This window comes from Anolis sagrei, chromosome 10 (assembly GCF_037176765.1).
Source record: "Anolis sagrei isolate rAnoSag1 chromosome 10, rAnoSag1.mat, whole genome shotgun sequence".
Classification (NCBI taxonomy): Eukaryota; Metazoa; Chordata; class Lepidosauria; order Squamata; family Dactyloidae; genus Anolis; species Anolis sagrei.
In genome coordinates, this window is record NC_090030.1 from 10,908,899 (window position 1) to 10,934,491 (window position 25,593).

Sequence of the window (25,593 nt, forward strand, 5' to 3'; positions counted from 1 at the left end):
AATCTGTGAGTGCAGAATCAGAAGATGCAGAGGGCCAATTGTACTGCAGGGAAAATGAATATTTTGACCTGATCCCAAACTATCTGCTTTGAACTGGATTATGTGAGTCCACGCTGCCAGATACTCTGGGACCAGGTCCTGGAATACAGCACAATGTAGATCCAGCCTTGGGCTATCCAGATAGTCCTTTTATGGATTGGATTTATATTGGTTCGAATCAGGGAAGACTGCCAAATGTTTAAAGCCAGGCTATGTAAATAAATATTCCATATTCATTTTGCAGTTGGAATAAAGTGTTCTTTAAACATTGATTCCTCCTTTGCCCGTCTTACACTTTGCAATTTGCATTTCAGGCCATTTAAAATATTTAAATATATTATTAAATGGAGTTCAATTATTTAGATGATCATTAAAATGTGCATAAAAATTATGGCAGGCTAGGCAAATGATTGTGTACCCCTCCGACAGCAAAAATCCTGCTCCGATTAATGAGGGGAGACCCAACGCAGGCAGTCATATTTCCATAGCTGCCAATGAGTTGGGCACTGGCTCACAAACAGATGAATGTTATCTAATTTCTTGATGATTGGCTAGCAGTGGAGTGAAATCATGGAAGGGATAAAAGGTGATACAAGGAAGACACAGGAAAGTGTGTGCATTTGTTTGTTGAGCTGTCAGTTATCACTGGTTGGATGAAGCGGATTGAGTGTCAGAATGAACTACAGGGAGAGGCTAGTAATAAATACATGATGATGATGACAGCAACAACAACGATGATGTAGTTCACTAGATGGCCTTGGGCCAGTTACCATCTCTTGGCCTACGTCACAAATTGTTATGCAGATGAAAATATGGCCCTGTGTTCAGAGAGTGCCAAACACTTGATTTCCAAAATAGCAATAAGAGACAATCAGGAATCATAGAATCATAGAATCAAAGAGTTGGAAGAGACCTCATGGGCCATCCAGTCCAACCCCCTGCCAAGAAGCAGGACTATTGCATTCAAATCACCCCTGACAGATGGCCATCCAGCCTCTGCTTAAAAGCTTCCAAAGAAGGAGCCTCCACCACACTCCGGGGCAGAGAGTTCCACTGCTGAACGGCTCTCACAGTCAGGAAGTTCTTCCTAATGTTCAGATGGAATCTCCTCTCTTGTAGTTTGAAGCCATTGTTCCGTGTCCTAGTCTCCAAGGAAGCAGAAAACAAGCTTGCTCCCTCCTCCCTGTGGCTTCCTCTCACATATTTATACATGGCTATCATATCTCCTCTCAGCCTTCTCTTCTCCAGGCTAGGAAGTTCAGGAAGTTGCTATTAAAGATCCATACACTCCTTATATAATGCAGCTTCATAATGCAGTGTAGAAAACTAAAAATATACAAACATTAAAATAGAATTAAAGATTAATGGTATTAAAAATAAACAGTTACAGTCTTTAATGTAATATTAACATACAGTATTGTTCATTTCTGTGCTTCTGAAAGGCCCGCACTCAAAACAAAGGCTTTTTGAAAGCATATTTTTAGCCTATATAAAAGGACACTCTTTCCAACACTCTAATAGGGAATGTCCCTTATTATGTGTTTTCTGATGGTCTTTGGTGACCTCTCTGACACCCCCTCGTGACCCCCAGGTTGAGAAACTCTGCTATATGACATCCAAAGGGGATGCGATGGGAACAATAAAGGATTGGCAGTCTTGTTGGAAATCTTATGCTGTGTATTTGTAAATAATGCAAATGTTGTAACATGTACCATGTTATCCTCCACTGTTGAGGTCTTCTTTGGGTCTTCGGATTGTGCTTGGTCTGGAACCTCACTCCAGGGAGTGCACGACTCCAGTCGTTGCACCCGCAGGTTCATTGGAACACCCAAGTCCCCTAACCACAACAAGGTGACAATCCATCGAGAGATTTAAATATGGGCTCAAAGCCAACCTTAAAAATAGTAGCATAGACACTGATACCTGGGAGGCCCTGCCCCTTGAGTGCCCTGCCCCTTGAATGCTGTAGGTGGAGGTCAGCTGTGACCAGCAGTGCTGTAGAATTTGAAGAGGCATGAATGAAGGCCGAAAGGGAGAAAAGTGCCAAGAAGAAGGCGTGTCAAGACAATCCCGACAAGGACCACCTTCTACAGTCACCTATGTACCCACTGCCAGGACATTGCACTTGAAGGACAATCTTACTCGGACAACGAGAGATCCCCTAAGTAAATAAGTACTGGAATTGCTATGAGCAACAGTATGAGAGTCTCCGGGGCATCTCTCATCCAAAGGAAACCTGCCCCACATAAGAATGACCTTAGGAACAAACTTCCTGTGGTCCTTGTCATGGTTGGTGATGGGAGAAGTCTGTAATTCTGGCCCTTTACTCTCTTCTCCTCTTGTTTACTTCTGAATTTAATTCCTTCAAATAACGATATACAGTATTTCAAATACTGATCGTGGCAATGACCCAAATTTACCCAATAGTCTTGCTTCAGTGAATTAAACCGCAGAGAGCCTATTTCCTCACTTTCAGAAGTTAAAATGTAATCTCATCTTATTCCTGATAGGCTTATTGCAAAGAAATCGAACTGCGACTCAGAAGTTCTCACCTGCGCCACAGTGATGAATAATAAAAGACTTCACGGCTCTCATTTCCAAAGTTTTTGCTTGACATATATATATATCGCAAAGTGCTGATGATGGCTTCCTTTGGAATCATCACGAGCCTTTTGTGAAGAAAGGGAAAATCGCTTTAACCAGAGGATCATTTATATTAATAGCCTATTGGATCTCCTTACTGGAAGAAAATGAAAATCACAAAATGGTAGCTTGAAAAGGGATATACAGACCTTTGCACGCAATGGAGAACCTTTTATGTTTTGGGCTGAGTTTTTACCGGGGAGCAATCCAGGTCTGGTTTCGGTGGAGTGCTCTTAATTGGTTTCGTCATGTGATGTGGTTTATATTCACTGATGCACATTGTGGACCTATTTCAGGGCATTCCTTGATTTTGCTTATCCCATTTTAAGGCCTCTATTTTGCCTTCCTGTGCACATTCGAATTGTGCATCACTTAAACACTGCATCTTCCAAACGTCTTCATTGCCGAAGGCCTGAAGGTGCCAACCATAGATGCAGGCAAAACATCAGGAGAAAATGCTGCTTGAACACAGCCATGCCGCACAGAAACCACACAGCACCCCAATCTTCAGTCCACATTAAGTGGTCAGTGCAGATATGTCTTGAAACACAGAAGAGGGTTTCTGCTGAAGAGTTCAGATTCCCAACACGTTCCACTTGCGGACAAACACAGCACTTTGCTTACAACACGCAGGAGGAAACAATTAAAAACCTCTTCTCTTCTTTGTCAATAGGGCACTTACATTTGTTATGAGAAGGCAGATCGATGTATTGACTGGGTCAGATTCTGGATTATCCCATAGGCTAACCATTCAAAAATGTGCCTGTAAGAGCCAGAGTCCAAAGAAATAAAATAAATAAGGAATTTGGCAACATCAAATATCGTTTTTTTGTGTCAGAAGCTACTTGAGAAACTGCAAGTTGTTTCTGGTGTGAGATAATTGGCCGTCGGCAAGGAGGATGCTCGGCTGTTTTACTATCCTGTGGGAGGCTTCTCTCATGTCCCCGCATGGGAAGCTGAAGCTGACGGCGGGAGCTCATCCGTGCTCTCCACGGATTCGAACCTATGACCTATCAGTCTTAGGTTAAAATGCATCATAATAATTAAAATGTACAATAATAACAAATAACAAATCAATAAAAGATATAATAAAATACATAACAAAATAATAAAAGGCATAATAAAAGAAATAATAATAAAGAAATAAACTACAAGTCGTTTCTAGTGTGAGAGAATTGGCTGTCTGCAAGGACATTGCCCAGGGGATGTCCGGATGTGTTACCATCCTTTGGGAGGTTTCTATCATGTCCTCTCATGGGAAACTGGAGCTGCAGACAGGAGCTCACCCCATTCTCCAGATTCAAACTGCCGACCTTTTGGTCAGCACTCCTGCCAGTACAAGGATTTAGCCTATTGCACCACCAGGATGTCAGCTGACTCTGATCCAGGCCACGGTCATCTCAAGACTGGACTACTGTAACGCCCTCTACATTGGCCTTCCTCTGTCGGTGATCCGAAAGCTCAAGTTGGTACAAAACGCAGCTGCTCGGCTTCTTGCGGGAATTCCGATGAGATGCCACATAACCCAAATCTTACTGCAGCTGCATTGGTTACCAATTGAGCACCAGATCACTTTCAAAATGATGGTACTCACCTTTAAGGCCTTGCATGGTCTGGGGCCGATGTACCTGAGGGACCGCCTCACCCCCTACCAACCCCAGAGATCCCTCCATTCTGAGGACCAAGACCTATTGGAAATTCCCAGTGTCAAGACCTTGCGTCTAACAGCAACCAGACACAGAGCCTTCACAGCAGTGGCACCATCGCTCTGGAATACTCTGCCACTTGAAGTCCGTGCCTTGCGGGTCTTACCAGCTTTCCACAGGGCATGTAAGACATACCTGTTTCGACAGGCTTTTAATGTTTGATAGTGTTGTTTTTAAATTGTTTTAAATTGCTTTTAAATTTTGTTAGATTTTAGATATTCTTGTAAGCCGCTCCGAGCCCCAGGGGAGTGGCGGCATATAAGTTTAAATAATAAATAAATAAATAAATAAATAAACTATCCCAGCTCCATCTGCAGGTTTGGGGGAATGTAGGTGCAAATGATTTCCTGTTGAGCGGTAGGATTCAAATTCTCCCACAAATAAAATAATGCACACGTCACAAGGCAAGGTTTTCCCAAATGCAACACAAAAGTCACAAGACAAGGCTTTCCCCTTGTGTAGGAATCATAACTAGATCACACAGCTGTCTTGCTTCATATTAACAAACCAGTTCAGTCTCTATTTCCACCAGGAAGAAAGTTTTGGTAAAGTTAAAGAACCTTGTAGTCAGTTTGGCTTCTGAGTCCTTGTTAGCATCAGAGTGTCAGGGTCTGCAATACAGATGAAGATGAAGGGCTGCCAGGACCAGCAGCTCAGTCAGTAGCTAGCAGGGAACAACAACAGTTGCATTCTGACACTGAGGAAGCTAACCCTGCAGTGCAGGACCAATAGCCTCATTACACTAGAGAAAAATCCACTTAAAATCCAATTTCTGCCTCCTGCAGAACTCTGGGGTTTGTAGTTTAGGGAGGAGCCTTTAACAGCCTCACTAAACTAAAAACCTCAGAATTCTGCAGGATTTTAAGTGGATTTTTTCTCTAGTGTGATGCAAGTGCCTCAGGCAAGCGGGAGTCCTGAGTTAACTCCGGGTCAGGAGAGCAATGAGGCAGAGTTAAGTATCCCAGAAAGACTGCAACTGAGGACTGATGCTATTCAGCTGCACAGATCCACTTGGTTGGCACAGAGAAGGGCCAACAGGTGAGAGGTATAAAGAGTGGTAGTTTGGATTTGGTCTTTGTTAGGAGCAATATTTGGAGTTCTGTCTGATGACATAGTGTGCCTGTTTTGGACCCTGACTTTGAAACTTTGGATTATGCATAGATTTGGATGTTTTGGTGAGGACATTTGACTATGACTTTTGAAATACCCCTGCATTGTTGCTTGGATCTGCATTGGCTTGGATCCTGGAGTGGCTGAATAGTGAGTGACTGTTTTATATTTCTTAAGGTTCGCTCTGCATCTCGTGGTGCCAGAGTGCAGTCTATTCAGCACCTTCCAGGTTGCCCAGTCTTCTGTGTGCCCAGGAAGAAGTCTCTCATTGGGTATCAGCCGTTGATTGAGGTTCCGGGTTTTCGCCTGCCATTTTTGGACTCTTGCTTGCTGAGGTGTTCCTGCATGTATCTCTGTAGATCTTAGATAACTATTTCTTGATTTAAAGTGTTGGCGTGCTGGCTGATATCCGAACAGAGGATGGGCTGGAGATGTCACTGCCTTGGTCCTTTCATTATTGGCTGTTATTTTCCGGTGGATGTCAACAGTGGTACAATACCGGCTAAACAGTATAATTTTTCCAGTGCTGTAGGGTGCAGACATCATGTGATAATGCGGCATGTCTCATTCAGAGCCACATCCACTGTTTTAACATGGTGATATGTGTTTCACGCTTGGTATGCGTACTCAGCAGCAGAGTAGCAAAGCGCAAGGGCAGATGTCTTCACTATATCTGGTTGTGATCCCCAGGTTGTGCCAGTCAGCTTCACCTCACAATTAAACATGAAATAACACTTTCAAACCGGGAACAGAAAAATTTGCAAATTTTGTTACATAGTGTTATCTTATAGCAGCAACATGTACCAATGTTCAGCATCAAGCGAGGTGTTGTAGAGTCCTAAAACACTTAATTCCAGAACAGAATAAATCTTAACGGCACATGCTACGTCCAGCAATGTGCACCATGAAATTAGAAAGTCTGACTTCAAAAGAAGTACTCACAATACTTATGTTTTTGTCTTTTCACCATCACATTATAATGTCTCCTTTGATGTTGGCGGCATCTGCGTCCCCTCCCCCTGTAATGGTAGCACATTTCCCAGGCGAAGGGAAATGCGGAAAACCGTGACAGGCGTGGGGCACCCAATTTTCCACGATACGTGATTGTTTTGGCGTTCTGCTAATTTCTGTCACCACGGCTATGCTTTTTACTCACATTGTTTTACAGAGAAAAGAAAGTAGTTGCAAGGAAATCCAGACAAAAAATATCTGTCTTTAAGACCTAAAAGACATTATGAATTTTTCAAGCTATCCAGATTTTTGAAAATTATTATTAAAGTGCAGCCCAATGACTCTGCTTATTGTTAAAGATTGGAGTAAGGCACTTGAATTAACTTTTTAAAATAATTACAATGCAATAAAACATGTCTTTACTGGCTCATAAATTTGCCATCGGAGTGTTCTGTGGCTCAGCATTGCTTCTATATGGGCACTCATCCATTCCATAGGAAAGTGTGCAGAAACAAGCTTAATGGTGTAACATTAGAAAACGTTGACCATTTCCGCTCCCTTGGCAGCCACCTCTCCACCAAAGTCAACATCGACACACAAATACAACACCGCCTGAGCTCTGCGAGTGCAGCATTTTTCTGAATGAACAGAGAGTGTTTGAGGACTGGGACATCTGTAGGGAGACCAAGGTGCTTGTCTATAAAGCTATTGTCCTCCCAACCCTGCTCTATGCCTGTGAAACGTAGACTGTCTACAGATGTCACATGCAACTCCTAGAACGATTCCATCAGCGCTGCCTCCGGAAAATCCTGCAAATCTCTTGGGAAGACAGGCGGACAAACATCAGTGTGCTGGAAGAAGCAAAGACCACCAGCACTGAAGCGATGGTCCTCCGCCATCAACTCCGCTGGACCGGCCACGTTGTCCGGATTCCTGACCACTGTCTCCCAAACCAGTTGTTCAAAATAAATAAATAAATATAGTTCACCTACAATCAAAGAGCATTTTGAACCCCAGCAATGATAGAATTGCCACACTTCCCACACAAAACCTCCCATGACCAACAGAAAATACTGGAAGGGTTTGGTGGACATTGACCTTGGGTTTTGGAGTTGTAGTTCACCTACATCCAGAGAGCTCTGCCTACTCACACAATGATTGATCTGGACCAAACTTGGCACGAATACTCAATATGCCTAAATGTGAACACTGGTGGAGTTTGGGGAAAATAGACCTTGAGATTTGAGAGTTGTAGTTCATCTATATCCAGAGAGCACTGTCTACTCACACAATGATTGATCTGGACCAAACTTGGCACAAATACTCAATATGCCTAAATGTGAACGCTGTTGGAGTTTGGGGGAAATAGACCTTGACATTTGGGAGTTGCAGTTGCTGGGCTTTATAGTTCACCTACAATCAAAGAGCATTCTGAACCTCACCAATGATAGAACTGGGCCAAACTTCCCACACAGAACCTCCATGATGAACATAAAATACTGTGTTTTCTGATGGTCTTTGGGGACCCCTCTGATACCCCCTCACGACCCCCTGGTTGAGAAACACTGCCATAGATGCAGGCGAAACGTCAGGAGGGAATGCTTCTAGTGCAGTGGTTCTCAACCTTCCTAATGCCATGACCCCTTAATACAGTTCCTCATGTTGTGGTGACCCCCAACCATAACCCTAACATTATGAATCGCCATGTAAATAATGATCTGCAGGATGTATTTTCATTCACTGGAGCAAATTTGGCACAAATACCTGGTATGCCCAAATTTGAATACTGGTGGGGTTGGCGGGGGGATTGATTTTGCCATTTGGGAGTTGTAGTTGCTGGGATTTATAGCTAACCTGTAAACAAAGAGCATTCTGAACCCCACTAACAATGGAATTGAACCAAAGTTGGCACACAGAACTCCCATGACCAACAGAAAATACTAGAAGGGTTTGGAGGACATTGACCTTGGGTTTTGGAGTTGTAGTTCACCTACATCCAGAGAGCTCTGCCTACTCACACAATGATTGATCTGGACCAAACTTGGCACGAATACTCAATATGCCTAAATGTGAACACTGGTGGAGTTTGGGGGAAATAGACCTTGACATTTGGGAGTTGCAGTTGCAGGGATTTATAGTTCACTTACCATCAAAGAGCATTCTGAACCTTACCAATGATAGAATTGGGCTAAACTTCCCACACAGAACCTCCATGATGAACAGAAAATACTGTGTTTTCTGATGGTCTTTGGAGATCCCTCTGAAACCCCCTCACGACCCCCAGGTTGAGAAACACTGCCATAGTTGCAGGTGAAACGTCAGGAGGGAATGCTTCTAGTGGTACTCAACCTGGGGTCCCCAGATGTTTTTGGCCTTCAACTCCCAGAAATCCTAACAGCTAGTAAACTGGCAGGGATTTCTGGGAGTTGTAGGAGAAAAACATCTGGGGACCCCAGGTTGAGAACCACTGTTCTAGTGGTTCTCAACCTGGGGTCCCCAGATGTTTTTGGCCTACAGCTCTCAGAAATCTCTGCTAGTTTGCCAGCTGTTAGGATTTCTGGGAGTTGAAGGCCAAAAACATCTTGAGAACCACGGTGGCATCCTCAAACAACCCAGTTTGAGGATGCCTACAGTAGATAGACTCTTGCAGAGGTGAGGATCCCTCAACAAGAGAGAAACATGTTGGGAGGGGGCTAGGTTTGGGGTGGGCGGGGCTGGCAGGTTTTGGGAGCCACACCCCTCGGAGGGGGGGGGGAGAAAGCCACGCCCCTCTGGGCTCCAGAAGAGAAAGAGACAATATATCGATTAGACCCTCCCCGGCTATTATTCCTAGGCAGGTAGAGGTGTCAGAGACTCCTCTCTGGCTCTGGGAGGCATTGTGAGTCCGTCGGAGAGGAAGAGGAGGAGGAGAGGAAGAGGAGGGCGAGCTGATTTGGGCGGGAGGCGGTCCGCAGGGCTGGCTCGGGCTTCTTCCTTCTCTCCTCCCTCCTTCCTCCCCAATCCCAGCCCTCCTCTCCTCTCCTCTCTTCTTTCCTTCCCTCCTCCCTCCCTTCCTTTCGGAGGCGCTCCTCCTCCTCCACTTCTTCTTCTTCCTCCTCTTCCTCCTCCTCCTCTCCGCGCCTCCAGCAAGATGACAGCCGGGCGGCAGGAGCGGTGGCGTCGGCGCGGAGGGTCTTCGCTCCGGCTGGTAGGTCTGCCTCCCTCCTTCCCTCCTTCCCTCCCCAAAGACCGGGACAAAGAGCCAGAGCCGCCCTTCCTTTCCCTTCCCTCCGCGAAGAGAGTCACCCTTGATTGACTCTCTCTACGGAGGAAAGGGAAGGCTGGCTCGAGCTCCCACCTTCTTGGCCGGGTGGGAGCTTCTTCCTTCTCCTCCTCCTCCTCCGGGAAGGGGCGGGGGTCTCTTCTTCTTCTTCCTCCTCCGACGGGTGGGGCCAAGGGGGCATCATCATCCTCATCATCATCCCCTTGGCAAGAAGTGTGTGTCCCCCCCCCCTCCCTCTTCTCTCTGACTCTCTCACTTCCCAATGCTCAGGAATGTCCAGTTGGAAGCCTGGCTTCCCATCCCATTGGGTTGGACGCCCCCAGACCCCAAGGGGAGGCAGCCTCCTTGGCAAGGGGACAACAAACCCCATCCCTTCTTTAGGGGTATGGTTATCATATGATTGATCTTCCTCCAAGTGGATTAACACAGTGTTTCTCAGTCTTCCTAATGCTGCGACTCCTTAAGACAGTTCCTCATGTTGTGGTGAACCCCAACCCTAATATTTTTGTTGCTACTTCACAACTGATTGAAGCTCTGGACATCCAAAGAGAGGCTTTACCAGATCAAGCTTATCATGAGCAATGGACCCACTCCCATCTATACAAATAATAATATAATCCAGGTCCTCATGTTGTGGTGACCCCCAACCCTAATATTATTTTTGGTGGTACTTCACAACTGATTGAAGCTCTGGACATCCAAAGAGAGGCTTTACCAGACCGAGCTGGAGATGTAGGGGACTTATCATGAGCAACGGACCCACTCCCATCTATACGAATAATAATATAATCCAGTTCCTCATGTTGTGGTGACCCCCAAGCATAATATTATTTTTTGTGGCTGCTTCACAACTGATTGAAGCTCTGGAGATCCAAAGAGAGGCTTTACCAGACCAAGCTTATCATGAGCAATGGACCCACTCCCACCTATACAAATAATAATATAATCCAGTTCCTCATGTTGTGGTGACCCCCCAACCATAATATTATTTTTGTTGCTACTTCACAACTGATTGAAGCTCTGGACATCCAAAGAGAGGCTTTACCAGATCATAGAATCAAAGAGTTGGAAGAGACCTCGTGGGCCATCCAGTCCAACCCCATTCCGCCAAGAAGCAGGAATATTGCATTCAAATCACCCCTGATGGATGGCCATCCAGCCTCTCTTTAAAAGCTTCCAAAGAAGGAGCCTCCACCACACTCAGGGGCAGAGAGTTCCACTGCTGAACAGCTCTCACAGTCAGGAAGTTCTTCCTCATGTTCAGATGGAATCTCCTCTCTTGTAGTTTGAAGCCATTGTTCCACGTCCTACTCTCCAAGGAAGCAGAAAACAAGCTTGCTCCCTCATCCCTGTGGCTTCCTCTCACATATTTATACATGGCTATCATATCTCCTCTCAGCCTTCTCTTCTTCAGGCTAAACATGCCAAGCTCCTTAAGCCGCTCCTCATAGGGCTTGTTCTCCAGACCCTTGATCATTTTAGTCGCCCTCCTCTCGACACATTCCAGCTTGTCAATATCTCTCTTGAATTGTCATGCCCAGAATTGGACACAATATTCCAGGTGTGGTCTAACCAGAGCAGAATAGAGGGGTAGCATTACTTCCCTAGATCTAGACACTAGGCTCCTATTAATGCAGGCCAAAAGCTTATCATGAGCAACGGACCCACTCCCATCTATACAAATAATAATATAATCCAGTTCCTCATGTTGTGATGACCCCCAACCATAACATTATTTTAGTTGCTACTTCACAACTGTAATTTTTCTCCTGTTGTGAATAGTTATGTAAATATCTGATATGCAGGATGTATTTTCATTCACTGGACCAAATTTGGGACATGTACCCGATATGCCCAAATTTGAATACTGGTAGGGTTGGAAGAGGGGTTATTTTGTCATTTGGGAGTTGTAGTTGCTGGGACTTATAGTTCACCTACAGTCAAAGAGCATTCTGAACTCCCCCAACAATGGAATTGAACCAGACTCGCATGACCAACAGAAAACACTGGAAGGGTTTGGTGGGCATTAACCTTGAGTTTTGGAGTTGTAGTTCACCTACATCCAGAGAGCACTGTGGACTCGAACACTGATGGATCTGGACCAAACTTGGCATGGATACTCAATATGCTCAAATGTGGATACTGGTGGAGTTTGGGGGAAATAGACCTTGACATTTGGGAGATGTGGTTGCTGGGATTTATAGTTCATCTACAATCAGAGAGCACTCTGAACCCCACCAACAATAGAATTAGGCCAAACTTCCCACACAGAACCCCCATGACCAACAGAAAATTCTGTCTTTTCTGATGGTCTTTGGTGACCCTCCCCCCGACACCCCATTGTGACCTTCCCAGGGGTCCTGACCCCCAGGTTGAGAAATGCTGGACATCAAAGCATTACCATAGCCGAGGCATGGGGAAACAGAATGGGGTTGGACTGGATGACTCATGAGGTCTCTTCCAACTCTGAGGTTCCAGAGTTGAGGGTCATTTGCCATTGAGAAGGAAGATCTGCTCTCTCTCTCTCGTTCCCACCAACTGAGCTTGAGATGGAGGTGGGACTGAGAGAAGGATCTCTCCTGAAGGAGACCTCAGGGCCTGGGCAGGTTCATACAAGGAGTTACAGTTGGCCAAATGGCCTGGACCTTTCCTCCTTCTGCCTAGAATTATGAGTTGGAAGAGACCTCATGGGTCATCCAGTCCAACCCCATTCTGCCAAGAAGCAGGAATATTGCATTCAAAGCACCCCTGACAGATGGCCATCCAGCCTCTGTTTAAAAGCTTCCAAAGAAGGAGACTCCACCACACTCCGGGGCAGAGAGTTCCACTGCTGAACAGTTCTCACAATCAGGAAGTTCTTCCTCATGTTCAGATGGAATCTCCTTTCTTGTAGAGCCAGCCCTCTATCATGCCCTACATTCACCAGATGTGCAGCCAGGCAAGAGCCAGTGGTCCAGAAGCATCCCCTTGCCCCAAAGAGAGGTATCCTAGAATCTCAGGGCCCTTCCAGACAGCCAGATAAACCAAAATATCAAGGCAGAAAACAATAATAATAATAATAATAATAATAATCTTTATTTATACTCCGACACCATCTCCCCAAAGGGGACTTGAGGCGGCTATCATGAGGCCAAGCCCAAAAATAATACAGCAATAAAATACAACACAGCATAAAGATTACATCACAACAAAACACATAAAATAACAAAATAAAATGAACAGTGCAAAATAACGTAATACAAGTCGAACACAAAAGGCAGGCCAAATGCTAAAATGTTAAAACCCTGGATGAGATAGGGATAGAGGAAGTGTGCTTGTGAGGGAGGAGTCCACGAAGGAGGAGCAGTGGGCTGAGTCAAATCCCACAATATCTGCTTTGAATTGGGTTATCTGAGTCCACACTGCCATATATTCCAGCTCAAAGTGGATAATGTGGGATTTTACTCAGCTGTGTGGAAGGGGTCTCAGGCTTACGTGGCTGAGGGAGGAAAGGAAAGAGCCTGAGACTGTTAGGAATTGTGGGAGTTGAAGTTTGGGATCAGCAATAGCCCCTCACAGCAGGCATAGATCTAGACTGGAATAGAATAGTTTTATTTGTCACTTGCTGTCCCCTGCCATGCGTTGCTGTGGCCCAGTCTGTGTATATGCGTTTTGTGTGTGTATATGTGGCTTTGTGCATGCGTTGTAATGTATTTTTTATTTTTCGGCTTTTTAAGTCTCTTCCAGTGTGTTTTTCAGTGTTTTTATGAGTGATGGTCACTCAATGGCCCGATAGTTGTATTGTGCCCAAATTTCGTGTCAATTCGTCCAGTGGTTTTTGAGTTATGTTAATCCCACGAACAAACATTACATTTTCATTTTCCCCTGGTGGAGTTTGGGGAAAATAGAATCTTGACATTTGGAAGTTGTAGTTGCTGGGATTTGTAGTTCACTTACAATCACAGATCATTCCGAACCCCACAAACGATAGAATTGGGCCAAACCTCCCACACAGAACCCCCATGACCACCAGACTGGGCCACAGCATGGGGGTTCTGTGTGGGAGGTTTGGCCCAGTTCTATCGTTTGTGAGGTTCGGAATGATCTGTGATTGTAGGTGAACTACAAATCCCAGCAACTACAACTTCCAAATGTCAAGATTCTATTTTCCCCAAACTCCACCAGTGTTCACATTTGGGCATATTGAGTATCCGTGCCAAGTTTGGTCCAGATCCATCATTGTTTGAGTCCACAGTGCTCTCTGGATGTAGGTGAACTACAACTCCAAAACCAAAGGACAGTGCCCACCAAACCCTTCCAGTATTTTCTGTTGGTCATGGGAGTTCTTTGTGCCAAGTTTGGTTCAATTCCATCGTTGGTGGAGTTCGGAATGCTCTTTGATTGTAGGTGAACTATAAATCCCAGCAACTACAACTCCCAAATGACAAAATCAATTTTTTTGAGTGAAGGATATACATTGCGTTGTTAGGTGTCGTGTCCAAATTTGGTGTCAATTTGTTCAGTGGTTTTTGAGTTCTGTTAATCCCACAAACGAACATTACATTTTTATTTATATAGATTGTGCTATTTCACGGCAAAATTACATGCTTTCCCCTGCACACAACGCAAAACAACACAATCCATCCCTCCACACACACCTCCACCACCACACAGCCCCCAATGCCACATTAAAACTCAACATTGCCACAACTCTAGGAAAAAAGCTATCCCTCGATCTGTTTGTCCTTCTCTTTGTCACTCTGTATTGTCTGCCAGATGGCAATAATTGGAGTTTTGCCTCCTGAGTTCTGGTGCCAGGGATAAAGGCCATGGTAGGACGAGATGCTGCTTGTCCTGACCCCACACTCCCCTCTTTTGAGGAAAGGGCCAGTTCCTGCTTTCTCATCAGAGCTCAACATAGCCATAGTTCTAGGACAGTGGTTCTCAACCTGTGGGTCCCCAGATGTTTTGGCCTTCAACTCCCAGAAATCCTAACAGCTGGTAAAGTGGCTGAGGTTTCTGGGAGTTGTAGGCCAAAAACACCTGGAGATAAAAGCTCTAGGATAAAAGCTATCCTTTGGTCTGTTTGTCCTTGTCTTTGTCACCCTGAGCTGTCTGCCAGGTGGCAATCATTCTGAGTTCTGGGTTATTGTAAGTTTTTCAGGCTGTATATAGCTGTTCCAGAAGCATTATCTCCTGACGTTTTGCCCCCATCTCTGCAGGCATCCTCAGATATTGTGAGGTCTGTTGGAAACTAGATTCCAAGAGACCTAGTTTGAAACAGACCTCACAACCTCTGACGTTTCACCTGCCATAGATGCAGGTGAAACGTCAAGAGGGAATGCTTCCGGAACATGGCCACACAGTCCGAAAAACGTACAACAAACCAGTGATTCCGGCCATGAAAGCCTTTGACAATATTCTGCCAGGGATAAAGGCCATGCTATGAGGAGCTGCTGCTTGGCTCAACCTCACCCTTCCCTCTTCTGAGGAAAGGACCCATTCCCACTTTCTCTTGCCCGGCTGCACATGGGGGTCTTACGATGCAGTGAACGGCAGAGGAAGAATTGCATTTGCTTCTGTTAGCCGAGGAGGAGCAGCGTAAGCAGGTGCGCAGCCAGGTACTGCCGGTCAGGACAAGTTTCCTCTCCCAGGTGTCACTCCCGGCCTCAGACGCTGCCTGCGCATGCAGCTCCACCCTCCTCTGATTCCTGCTGTCTTTCCCTTGGGTGCCTCTCTGTGGGAGAAACCCACCAGCCTCCTTTCATTCAATGTGTGCGTGGCTGCCGGATCCTTTCCCCCCCCCCCCCCCCCGCCACCTGAGACTTCATCACTTAACGTCACCCGTTCCATTTCATTTCCAAGTTCCTTGTTGGATTGGTTGGGTACTTGCGTGGTACGTTCCTTGGATTTGGAAGAGAAAATAATAGCAAAATGGTGAGTTTATTCCACGAAAAGGGACCCTCTTTCAGCCAGTTTCAAGTTGAGTCTGAGAGAAGGCTGAGAGGAGATATGATAGCCATGTATAAATATGTGAGAGGAAGCCACAGGGAGGAGAAAGGAGCAAGCTTGTTTTCTGCTTCCCTGGAGACTAGGACGCAATGGAACAATGGCTTCAAACTACAAGAGAGGAGATTCCATCTGAACATGAGGAAGAACTTCCTGACTGTGAGAGCCGTTCAGCAGTGGAACTCTCTGCCCCGGAGTGTGGTGGAGGCTCCTTCTTTGGAAGCTTTTAAGCAGAGGCTGGATGGCCATCTGTCAGGGGTGATTTGAATGCAATATTCCTGCTTCTTGGCAGAATGGGGTTGGACTGGATGGCCCATGAGGTCTCTTCCAACTCTTTGATTCTATGATTCTATGATTCTATGAGTCGATACATGCTATACTTCAGGAGAGAATGCTTCTGGAACATGGCCACATAGCTCAGAAAACACACTACTCTATACTTCAACCATAGGTTTCCTTACTGACCCAATGGAGTTCTCAGTGAATGTGCGTTGCTCGTACGAATGGCTGTGGATTAATCTATCAGTTGCTGGGAATCTCTACCCGACGTCAAGCAAGAAGGTTTTGCTCTGATGTTGGGAGAGAATTTGCTTACGTTGACTTGACTTGGTATTGCTTTTTGTTCTGGGCCAAAGCCAAAATCTGATAAGGGTTGGCCTTTTCTGAGATAAATTGAGATGCAGGAATCCTCAAAGCTACTGGGTTTTCCAAATCCATAACAAGAGATTTACACGCCCTGTGTTTCCTGATTGGTCTAGAGCAGTGTTTCTCAATCTAGGGGTCAGGGCCCCGGGGGGGGGGGGGGGTCAGGGGGTGTCAGAGGGGTCGCCAGAGACCATCAGAAAATGCAGTCTTTTCTGTTGGACATGGGGGTTTTGTGTGGAAAGTTTGGCCCAATTTTATCGGTGATGGTATTCTTTGATTGCAGATGAAATGTATAAATCCTAGCAACTTCTGCTCTGTCTGTCTGTGTATTGTCTATACAAAGCGGCAGTGAATGTTTGCTGTGTATGTGTAAAGTGATCCGCTCTGAGTCCCCTTCGGGGTATTATATTTCTAACAGAACAAAACAAACAAACAAACAAACAGACAAAACACAAAATTTGCAAGCTTGGTAGTTGATTAAATGTCCTTTGACCAGTATCTGGCCACTTGGAGTGTCTCTGGTGTTGCCGCAAGGAGGTCCTCCATTGTGCATGTGGCAGGGCTCAGGTTGCATTGCAGCAGGTGGTCAGTGGTTAGCTCTTCTCCGCACTCGCATGTCGTGGATTCCACTTTGTAGCCCCATTTCTCAAGGTTGGCTCTGCGTCTTGTGGTGCCAGAGCGCAGTCTGTTCAGCACCTTCCATGTCGCCCCAGTCTTCTGTGTGCCCAGGGGGGAGTCTCTCATTTGGTATCAGCCATTGGTTGAGGTTCTGGGTTTGAGCCTGCCACTTTTGGACTCTCGCTTGCTGAGGTGTTCCAGCGAGTGTCTCTGTAGATCTTAGAAAACTATTTCTTGATTTAAGTCATTGACGTGCTGGCTGATACCCAAACAAGGGATGAGCTGGAGATGTCACTCACCCTTCAGGGTGAGAAGGGCTGAAAATAAATAAAGTGTTGTTATTATTATTATTATTATTATTAATAACAACTCCCAAATGTCTATTTTCTCCCAAACTCCACCAGGGTTCACATTTGGGCATATTGAGTATTTGTGCAAAGTTTGGTCCAGATCTATCATTGTTTGAGTCCGCACTGCTCTCTGGATGTAGGTGCACTACAACTCCAAAACTCAAGGTCAATGCCCAACAAACCTTTCCTGTATTTTCTGTTGGTCATGGGAGTTCTGTGTGCCAAGGTTCAATTTAATCATTCGTGGAGTTCAGAATGCTCTTTGATTGTAGGTGAACTATAAATCCCAGCAATTCCCAAATGTCAAGGTTGTTTCCCCCCAAACTCCACCCACGTTCACATTTGGGTATATTGAGTATTTGTGCCAAGTTTGGTCCAGATCCATCATTGTTTGAGTCCACAGTGCTCTCTGGATGTAGGTGAACTACAACTCCAAAACTCAAGGTCAATGCCCACCAAACCCTTCCAGTATTTTCTGTTGGTCATGGGAGTTCTGTGTGCCAAGGTTCAATTTCATCATTTGTGGAGTTCAGAATGCTCTTTGAGTGTGGGTGAACTATAAATCCCAGCAACTACAATTCCTAAATGACAAAATCACCCCCATCCCAAATCCCAACAGTATTCCTATTTGTGCATATCTTGTATTTGTGCCAGATTTGTTCCAGTGAATGAAAATACATCCTGCATATCAGATATTTACATTGCAATTCATAACAGTAGCAAAATTATAGTTATGAAGTAGCAAGGAAAATAATTTTATGGTTTGGGGTCAGCACAACATGAGGAACTGCATTCAGGGGTCGTGGAATAAGGAAGGTTGAGGAACACTGGCCTAGATTTTTATTTTCTGTTCAGTGACCCTTTTGGCAGCTCAGACACTCGGAGCTGTAGGCTTATATTGACTGGACAAGCTTATTGAGTTGTTTGGGTTTGGGATTATGCCACTTGGTTGTCTGTCCTGACCTTAGCGGATAAGGGGAAGGTTCTGTTGTGTTTGGGTCTGCCGCTGTATTCACTGTCCATGCCTTGACACGAAAGAGCTTTGAATGCTCTCGTCTTCAATGGACGTTTGCCAAAAAGGGACCCTACTGTCCAGAATAGCTGCCGCCGATGACTCTGCTCTGGAATGTCATTGTGTTCCTTAATAGCCCTTTGCAAAGCACTTGGCAGCTGGTATTTGGTGGTGAACTTTGGTTTGTGAGCTGTCAGCCTGCATTTGGAAGGTGCATATTCTTCCCCGGTGACCTGGCTTGAATCCGTTTGCTCCTTAGCTCCTCCTCGCAACGTCGCTTTCCCATAAGCTTCCTGTTATCTTTCCAGAGCCTTGAAGGATCTGCATTTCTCCTGGAAATACAATACAAGCTGTGTAACTAATTACTGAATTAATTAAATCTATAGATGCTCCTGCTTTATATAAACTAGTTTGTATCCTCAACTTTCAGTGGCCAGAAGGTAGATTAGGCTCTACTGATGGATCTCTGGGTGATCTTTAAGGGTTTCTGACTCATATCACTATAGAATAGCTTCATTTTCCACCTAAATTAAAGGTTTCCCTGGCATTAAGTCTAGACATGCCTGACTCTGGGGTGTGTGTGTGTGTGTGTTTTCATCTCCATTTCTAAGCCGAAGAGCTGGCGTTGTCTATAGACACCTCCAAGGTCATGTGGCCGGCATGACTGCATGGAGCACCAATGGGGGTGGTGCTCATCTGCATTTCTAAGCCAAAGAGCCGGCATGGTCCATAGACACCTCCTAGGTCATGTGGCCGGCATGACTGCATGGAGCACCATTGGGGGTGGACCTCATCTCCATTTATAAGCCGAAGAGCTGGTGTTGTCCATAGACACCTCCAAGGTCATGTGGCCGGCATGACTGCATGGAGCACCATTGGGGGTGGTGCTCATCTCCATTTCTAAGCCGAAGAGCTGGCGTTGTCCATAGACACCTCCAAGGTCATGTGGCCGGCATGACTGCATGGAGCACCATTGGGGGTGGTGCTCATCTCCATTTCTAAGCCGAAGAGCCGGCATGGTCCATAGACACCTCCTAGGTCATGTGGCCGGCATGACTGCATAGAGCACCATTGGGGGTGGTGCTCATCTCCATTTCTAAGCCGAAGAGCTGGCGTTGTCCCTAGACACCTCCAAGATCATGTGGCTGGCATGACTGCAAGGAGCACTATTACCTTCCTGCAAAAGCAGTACCTATTGATCTACTCACATTTGCATGTTTTTGAACTTCTAGGTTGGCAGAAGATGGGACTAACAGTGGGAGCTTACTCTGCTCCCCAGAATCAAACTACTGACCTTTTGGTCAGCAACTCAGCAGTCTAACCCGCTGTGCCACCAGGGGCTCCTCCACCTAAATTAATAAAGGTAAAGGTTTCCCCTTATCATTAAGTCTAGTCGGGTCCGACTTGGGGGGGTTTGGTGCTCATCTCCATTTCTAACTCAAAGAGCCGGTGTTGTCCATAGACACCTATAACATCATGTGGCTGGCATGACTGCATGGAGTGCTGCCAAGGCGTTGCCTATGGATCTACTCGCATTTGAATGTTTTCGAACTGCTAGGTTGGCAGAAACTGGAGCTAACAGTGGGAGCTCACCCTGCTCCCCAGATTTGAACCACCAACCTTTACGTCAGCAAGTTCAGCAGCTCAGTGGTTTAACCTGCTGTGCTACCAGGGGCTCCTCCACCGCTGGAAAAAAAAAAGAAATTTAGACCAGCTTTCTATGCCCAGGTACACTTTGGATGCATTTGACATCAAATTCCATCGTCCCCAGTCAGCATGGATTTTGCAGCTATCTATGATGAGAGTCGGGGGACACTCTGGTGGCGCAGCAGGTTAAACCATAGAGCTACTGAACTTGGTGACTGAAAGGTTGGCGGTTCAAATCCGGGGAGTGGAGTGAGCTCCTACTGTTAGCTCCAGCTTCTGCCAACCTAGCAGTTTGAAAATATGCAAATGTGAGTAGATCAATAGGTACCCCTTCTGTGGAGTGGTAACGGCATTCACAACAGCTACTGGATTAAGATGGGTCAGTGGCACCCCTCCAGATATTTCTAGGTGATTCTCCCATCAGGAGCCCTCGGTGGTGCAGTGGGTTAAAGCGCTGAGTTGCTGAACTTGCTGACTGACAGGTCGTAGGATCGAATCCGGGGAGTGGGGTGAGCTCCCGCTGTTAGCCCCAGCTTCTGCCAACCTAGCACTTCGAAAACATGTCATTGTAAGTAGATCAATAGGTACTGTTCTGGCGGGAAGGTAACGACGCTCCATGCAGTCATGCAGGCCACATGACCTAGGAGATGTCTACGGACAACACCGACTCTTTAGCTTAGAAACGGACACAACTAGACTTAACCTCAAGGGGAAACCTTTACCTTTTTTGTCACTACAGAATAGCTTCACTTTCCACCTAAATTAGGCTGCTGGGGGAAAAAAAAGAAATGTAGACCAGCTTTCCCTGTCCAGGTACCTATCTGATGTATTTGACTTCAAATTCCATATTTACCAGTCTGCATTGACATTGATGGGAGTCATAGGACACATCTGTGAAGACTGAGAAGCATATATAGGGGTAAATGGGCTTCTGCTCTAAGGTGTGGCAAATTCAACGTAGTTCACGCACTGAAAACAGAATCTGGGGCTTGGAATGCGCTTGGATACACCCCAGTTTATCATTTCGGATCTGCATATCTTTTGCTCCTAGCCCTGGGTGGTGGATCTTGGTTGGAGTCCTGCTAAGAAAACAAACAAACAGAAAATAAACCCAGATGAGATCTGACAGTCCTGGAATCAGTGCACCCTGCCTGTGTTTCTTTTATGAGACAGCCTTTCAACGGTTCTGAACAGGCTAGCAGGGAAAAAAAGAAGGCAAAACCTTTGCAAACACTTTATCTGCTCCATTTGTTCAGTTTGCTTCTGACTTTTTTAACTCGGATTGGTTTTTGCAGATGGAGTGACACTGAGCAATTTGAATGTGCATGCGCTCATTTGTCAAGCAGTTTCAAAAGAAAGCCGTCTGCAGAAATGACAAGCAGCGGAGATCAAATGTCGAGCAGCCTGCCGAGAAATGGGAGTCACTTTCTCATTCTGCTTTTCAACAGAGCCAGACCCATTTATACGTAGTACTCTTTAGATGTAGATGAACTACAACGCCCCTAAATCACGGTGAATTCCATTCTTGTTCAGTTGCGGATCAATTCCTATTTGCCATAGGAATGGGTAGGAAAGGGTTAAGTGGGAGACAGTGGGCGGGGTCATGCAAATTTGGAGAGAGAAAGGAACCCTGGGATGCCCATTTTGGTGTAAAAACAGAACATCTTGTATGAAATGGTCCCAAATGAAAGCATTCCTTGGATGGATACTTGAGAAAGGCATTGTTTGTTTTGGGAAATTTGGTAATATCTCTGGATGTAGGGTGAACTACAGCTCCCATGCAGGATTGGTCAATCTCTGGCAAGTGTGGTCCAGATTCATCGTTGGTTGGGTTCACAGTGCTCTCTGGATGTAGATGAACTACAAGTCCTCTAAATCTTGGTGAATTCAGTTCTTGTTCAGTTGCTGATCAATTCCTGTTTGCCGTAGGAAACGGTTAAGGGAGAGACAGTGGGTGGGGTCATGCCAATTTGGAGAGAGAAAGGAACTCTGGGATGTCCATTTTGGTGTAAAAACAAAACATCTTGGATGAAATGGTCCCAAATGAAAGCATTCCTTGGATGGATACTTGAGAAAGGCATTGTTTGTTTTGGGAAATTTGGCAATATCTCTGGATATAGGGTGAACTACAACTCTCACTCTGTGGCAAGTGTGGTCCAGATTCATTGTTGGTTGGGTTCACAGTGCTCTCTGGATGTAGGTGAATGACAATTCCTCTAAATCATGGTGAATTCCGTTCTTGTTCAATTGCTGATCAATTCCTGTTTGCTGTAGGAAAGGGTTAAGTGAGAGACAGTGGACAGGGTCATGCAAATTTGGAGAGAGAAGGGAACCCTGGGATGTCTATTCTTGAGGAAAAAATCTGAACATCGAGGATGAAATGATGTCCGAAATCAAAGCATTCCTTGTGTGTTTGGTGTTTGGGGAGGATAGTGAGCGAGGTCATGCAAATTTGGAGAGAGAAGGGAACTCTGGGATGTCCATTTTGGTGAAAAAAACATAACATCTAGGATGAAATGGTCCTGAATGAAAGCATTCCTTGGATGGTTAGTGTTTGGGGAGGACAGTGGGCAGGTCATGCAAATTTGGAGAGATAAAGGAACCCTGGGATGTCCATTTTGGTGAAAAAACAGAACATCTAGGATGAAATGGTCCCAAATGAAAGCATTCTTTGAATGGTTGATATTTGGGGAGGACAGTTTGTGGGGTCATGCAAATTTGGAGAGAGAAAAGAACCCTACGATGTCCATTTTGGTGAAAAAACAGAACAGCTAGGATGAAATGGTCCCGAATGAAAGCATTCTTTGGATGGTTGGTGTTTGGGGAGGACAGTGGGCGGGTTCATGCAAATTTGGGGAGAGAAAGGAACCCTGGGATGTCCATTTTGGTGAAGAAACAGAACATCTAGGATGAAATGGTCTCGAATACAAGCATTCCATTGTTGGTTGGTGTTTGGAGAGGACATTGGTGGAGGTTGGGCTGCCTGTTCACGGCACTCACTATAACCTTCAGTGTCAGTGGAAGGAATGCCTTTGGAGGCTTCTCAGCACTTGGAACTATAGCCTGTTTGTGGAGGCAAGAGGCTGTCTGTGAAAGTGGACACCTCCGGCACATACACGCATACATTTTTCACTTTTATTGTATGTATAGATAGATAGATGTATATAGATAGTGGTGGTGGATAAGTGTTCCAGTTGTTGTTGTTCATTCGTTCAGTCGTCTCCGACTCTTCGTGACCTCATGGACCAGCCCACACCAGAGCTCCCTGTCGGCCATCACCACCCCCAGCTCCTTCAAGGTCAGTCCAGTCACTTCAAGGATGCCATCCATCCATCTTGCCCTTGGTCGGCCCCTCTTCCTTTTGCCTTCCACTTTCCCCAGCATAATTGTCTTCTCTAGGCTTTGCTGTCTCCTCATGATGTGGCCAAAGTACTTCAACTTTGTCTCTAGTATCCTTCCTTCCAGTGAGCAGCCGGGCTTTATTTCCTGGAGGATGGACTGGTTGGATCTTCTCGCAGTCCAAGGCACTCTCAGAACTTTCCTCCAGCACCACAGCTCAAAAGCATCTCTCTTCCTTCACTCAGCCTTCCCTAAGGTCCAGCTCTCACATCCGTAGGTGACTACAGGGAATACCATGGCTTTGACTAGGTGGATCTTTGTTGCCAGTGTGATGTCTCTACTCTTTACTATTCTATCGAGACTGGACATTGCTCTCCTCCCAAGAAGTAAGCGTCTTCTGATTTCCTGGCCACAGTCTGCATCTGCACTCATCTTTGCGCCTAGAAATACAAAGTCTGTCACGGCCTCCACATTTTCTCCCTCTATTTTCCAGTTGTCAATCATTCTTGTTGCCATAATCTTGGTTTTTTTGACGTTTAGCTGCAACCCGGCTTTTGCGCTTTCTTCTTTCACCGTGATTAGAAGGCTCCTCAGCTCCTCCTCGCTTCCGGCCATCAGAGTGGTGTCATCTGCATATCTGAGGTTGTTAATGTTTCTTCCAGCAATTTTCACCCCAGCTTTGCATTCCTCAAGCCCTGCACATCGCATGATGTGTTCTGCATACAAGTTAAAAAGGTTGGGTGAGAGGATGCAGCCTTGCCGTACGCCTTTCCCAATCTTGAACCAGTCTCCTGTTCCGTGGTCAGTTCTTACTGTTGCTACTTGGTCCTTGTACAAGTGTTCCAGTCTCTTCCTCATTTCAAATGCTCAGCTGACAGGCACTCCAGGTGACAGCCTTTTGTATGGCAATGCATGCTCCCGTTTTGGGACAGAGATCGGCACGTGTTTGGGGCTTCTGCGGTTGACCCTTGGCTATTTAAAGACCCGGGACTGTCGTGTCGATGGCAGATGGTATAACTCGCCTGTTTGGGCTTGGCAGTTGCGTGCGCCGGGCTCGAGGGCAAATGATCCGCTCAATCAGGCGAAATTGTAGGGAATGTTTCTGGTCCCTGGTGGGACTTCAGACCATTTATTATGTGAGGAGGGTCTTCATCTATGCCAGGGCCTAATATTGATTTGCTGACAGTTTCCCAGCATGCAGTGGTTTTAAGGATCTCATGTTTTCAAGCGAGACTACAGTTGCCTTGATTGTGATCGCTTCAGGTATGTGTTGTGTTTTTGATGCATGTGAGATCTCTTTTTGTTTCCCCCTCAGGCTGAAGCTGCCAGTTTAAGCTGCAAAAGAAATCAATGCTTATTTGGGAACAGAAATTCCCCGGAATATGAGCTTCTTTGATGGGACATGCTGAGTATTTTAAGCAAGTCTGAGTGTCTTTTAACCATGGCTGAAAATGGATCTAAATCAGGAATAGGAAACTTTTAGCCCAGGCATGGTCAAACTTCATCCCTCCAGGTGTTTTGGACTTCAACTCACACAATTCCTAACAGCTGGTAGGCTGTTAGGAATTGTGGGAGTTGAAGTCCAAAACACCTGGAGGGACGAAGTTTGCCCATGGCTACCGGCTATTAGGAATTGCGGCCACTAGTATTAAAAAACTCTAAAATCAGGACAGTAAATAAAGAGAAACACTAAAAAAACAGGGGAATTCCAGACAGGAACCAATCAGGTCAGCTAATACCTCCCAATAAAGGATCCCCCCAGGCAGCAACCAGCCAGGCTTTAACCTGCAAGGCCATTCAATGCTAATCAAAGTGGCAAAATGCAACAGTCCCACCTTTTTTCCACCTGGGACATTCCACAGATATGTAAACCCCACTTGCCTAGTTTCCAACAGACCTCACAACCTCGGAAGATGCCTGCCATAGAACAAGCCCTATGAGGAGCGGCTGAGTTGGGCATGTTTCACCTGAAGAAGAGAAGGTTGAGAGGAGACATGATAGCCATGTATAAGTGTGTGAGAGGAAATCATAGGGAGGAGGGAGCAAGCTTGTTTTCTGCTTCCCTGGAGACTAGGACGCAATGGAACAATGACTTCAAATTACAAGAAAAGAGATTCCATCTGAACATTAGGAAGAACTTCCTGACTGTGAGAGCCGTTCAGCAGTGGAACTCTCTGCCCTGGAGTGTGGTGGAGACTCCTTCTTTGGAAGTTTTTGAACAGAAGCTGGATGGCCATTTGTCGGGGGTGCTTTGAATGCAATTCATAGAATCATAGAATCATA

At 45.7% G+C, this 25,593-nt stretch overlaps 1 protein-coding gene across 1 annotated transcript in view; it reads left to right on the forward strand.

The window, feature by feature from the left end:
- Positions 1-9,245: 9,245 nt before the first annotated feature.
- MID2 (midline 2) overlaps positions 9,246-25,593 on the forward strand; it is a 258,983-nt gene continuing 242,635 nt past the window's right edge. Inside the window, exon 1 of the mRNA XM_060756327.2 lies at positions 9,246-9,636. The gene's annotated coding sequence lies outside the window, so the exon portion shown is untranslated. The remainder of the gene's footprint in view (positions 9,637-25,593) is intronic.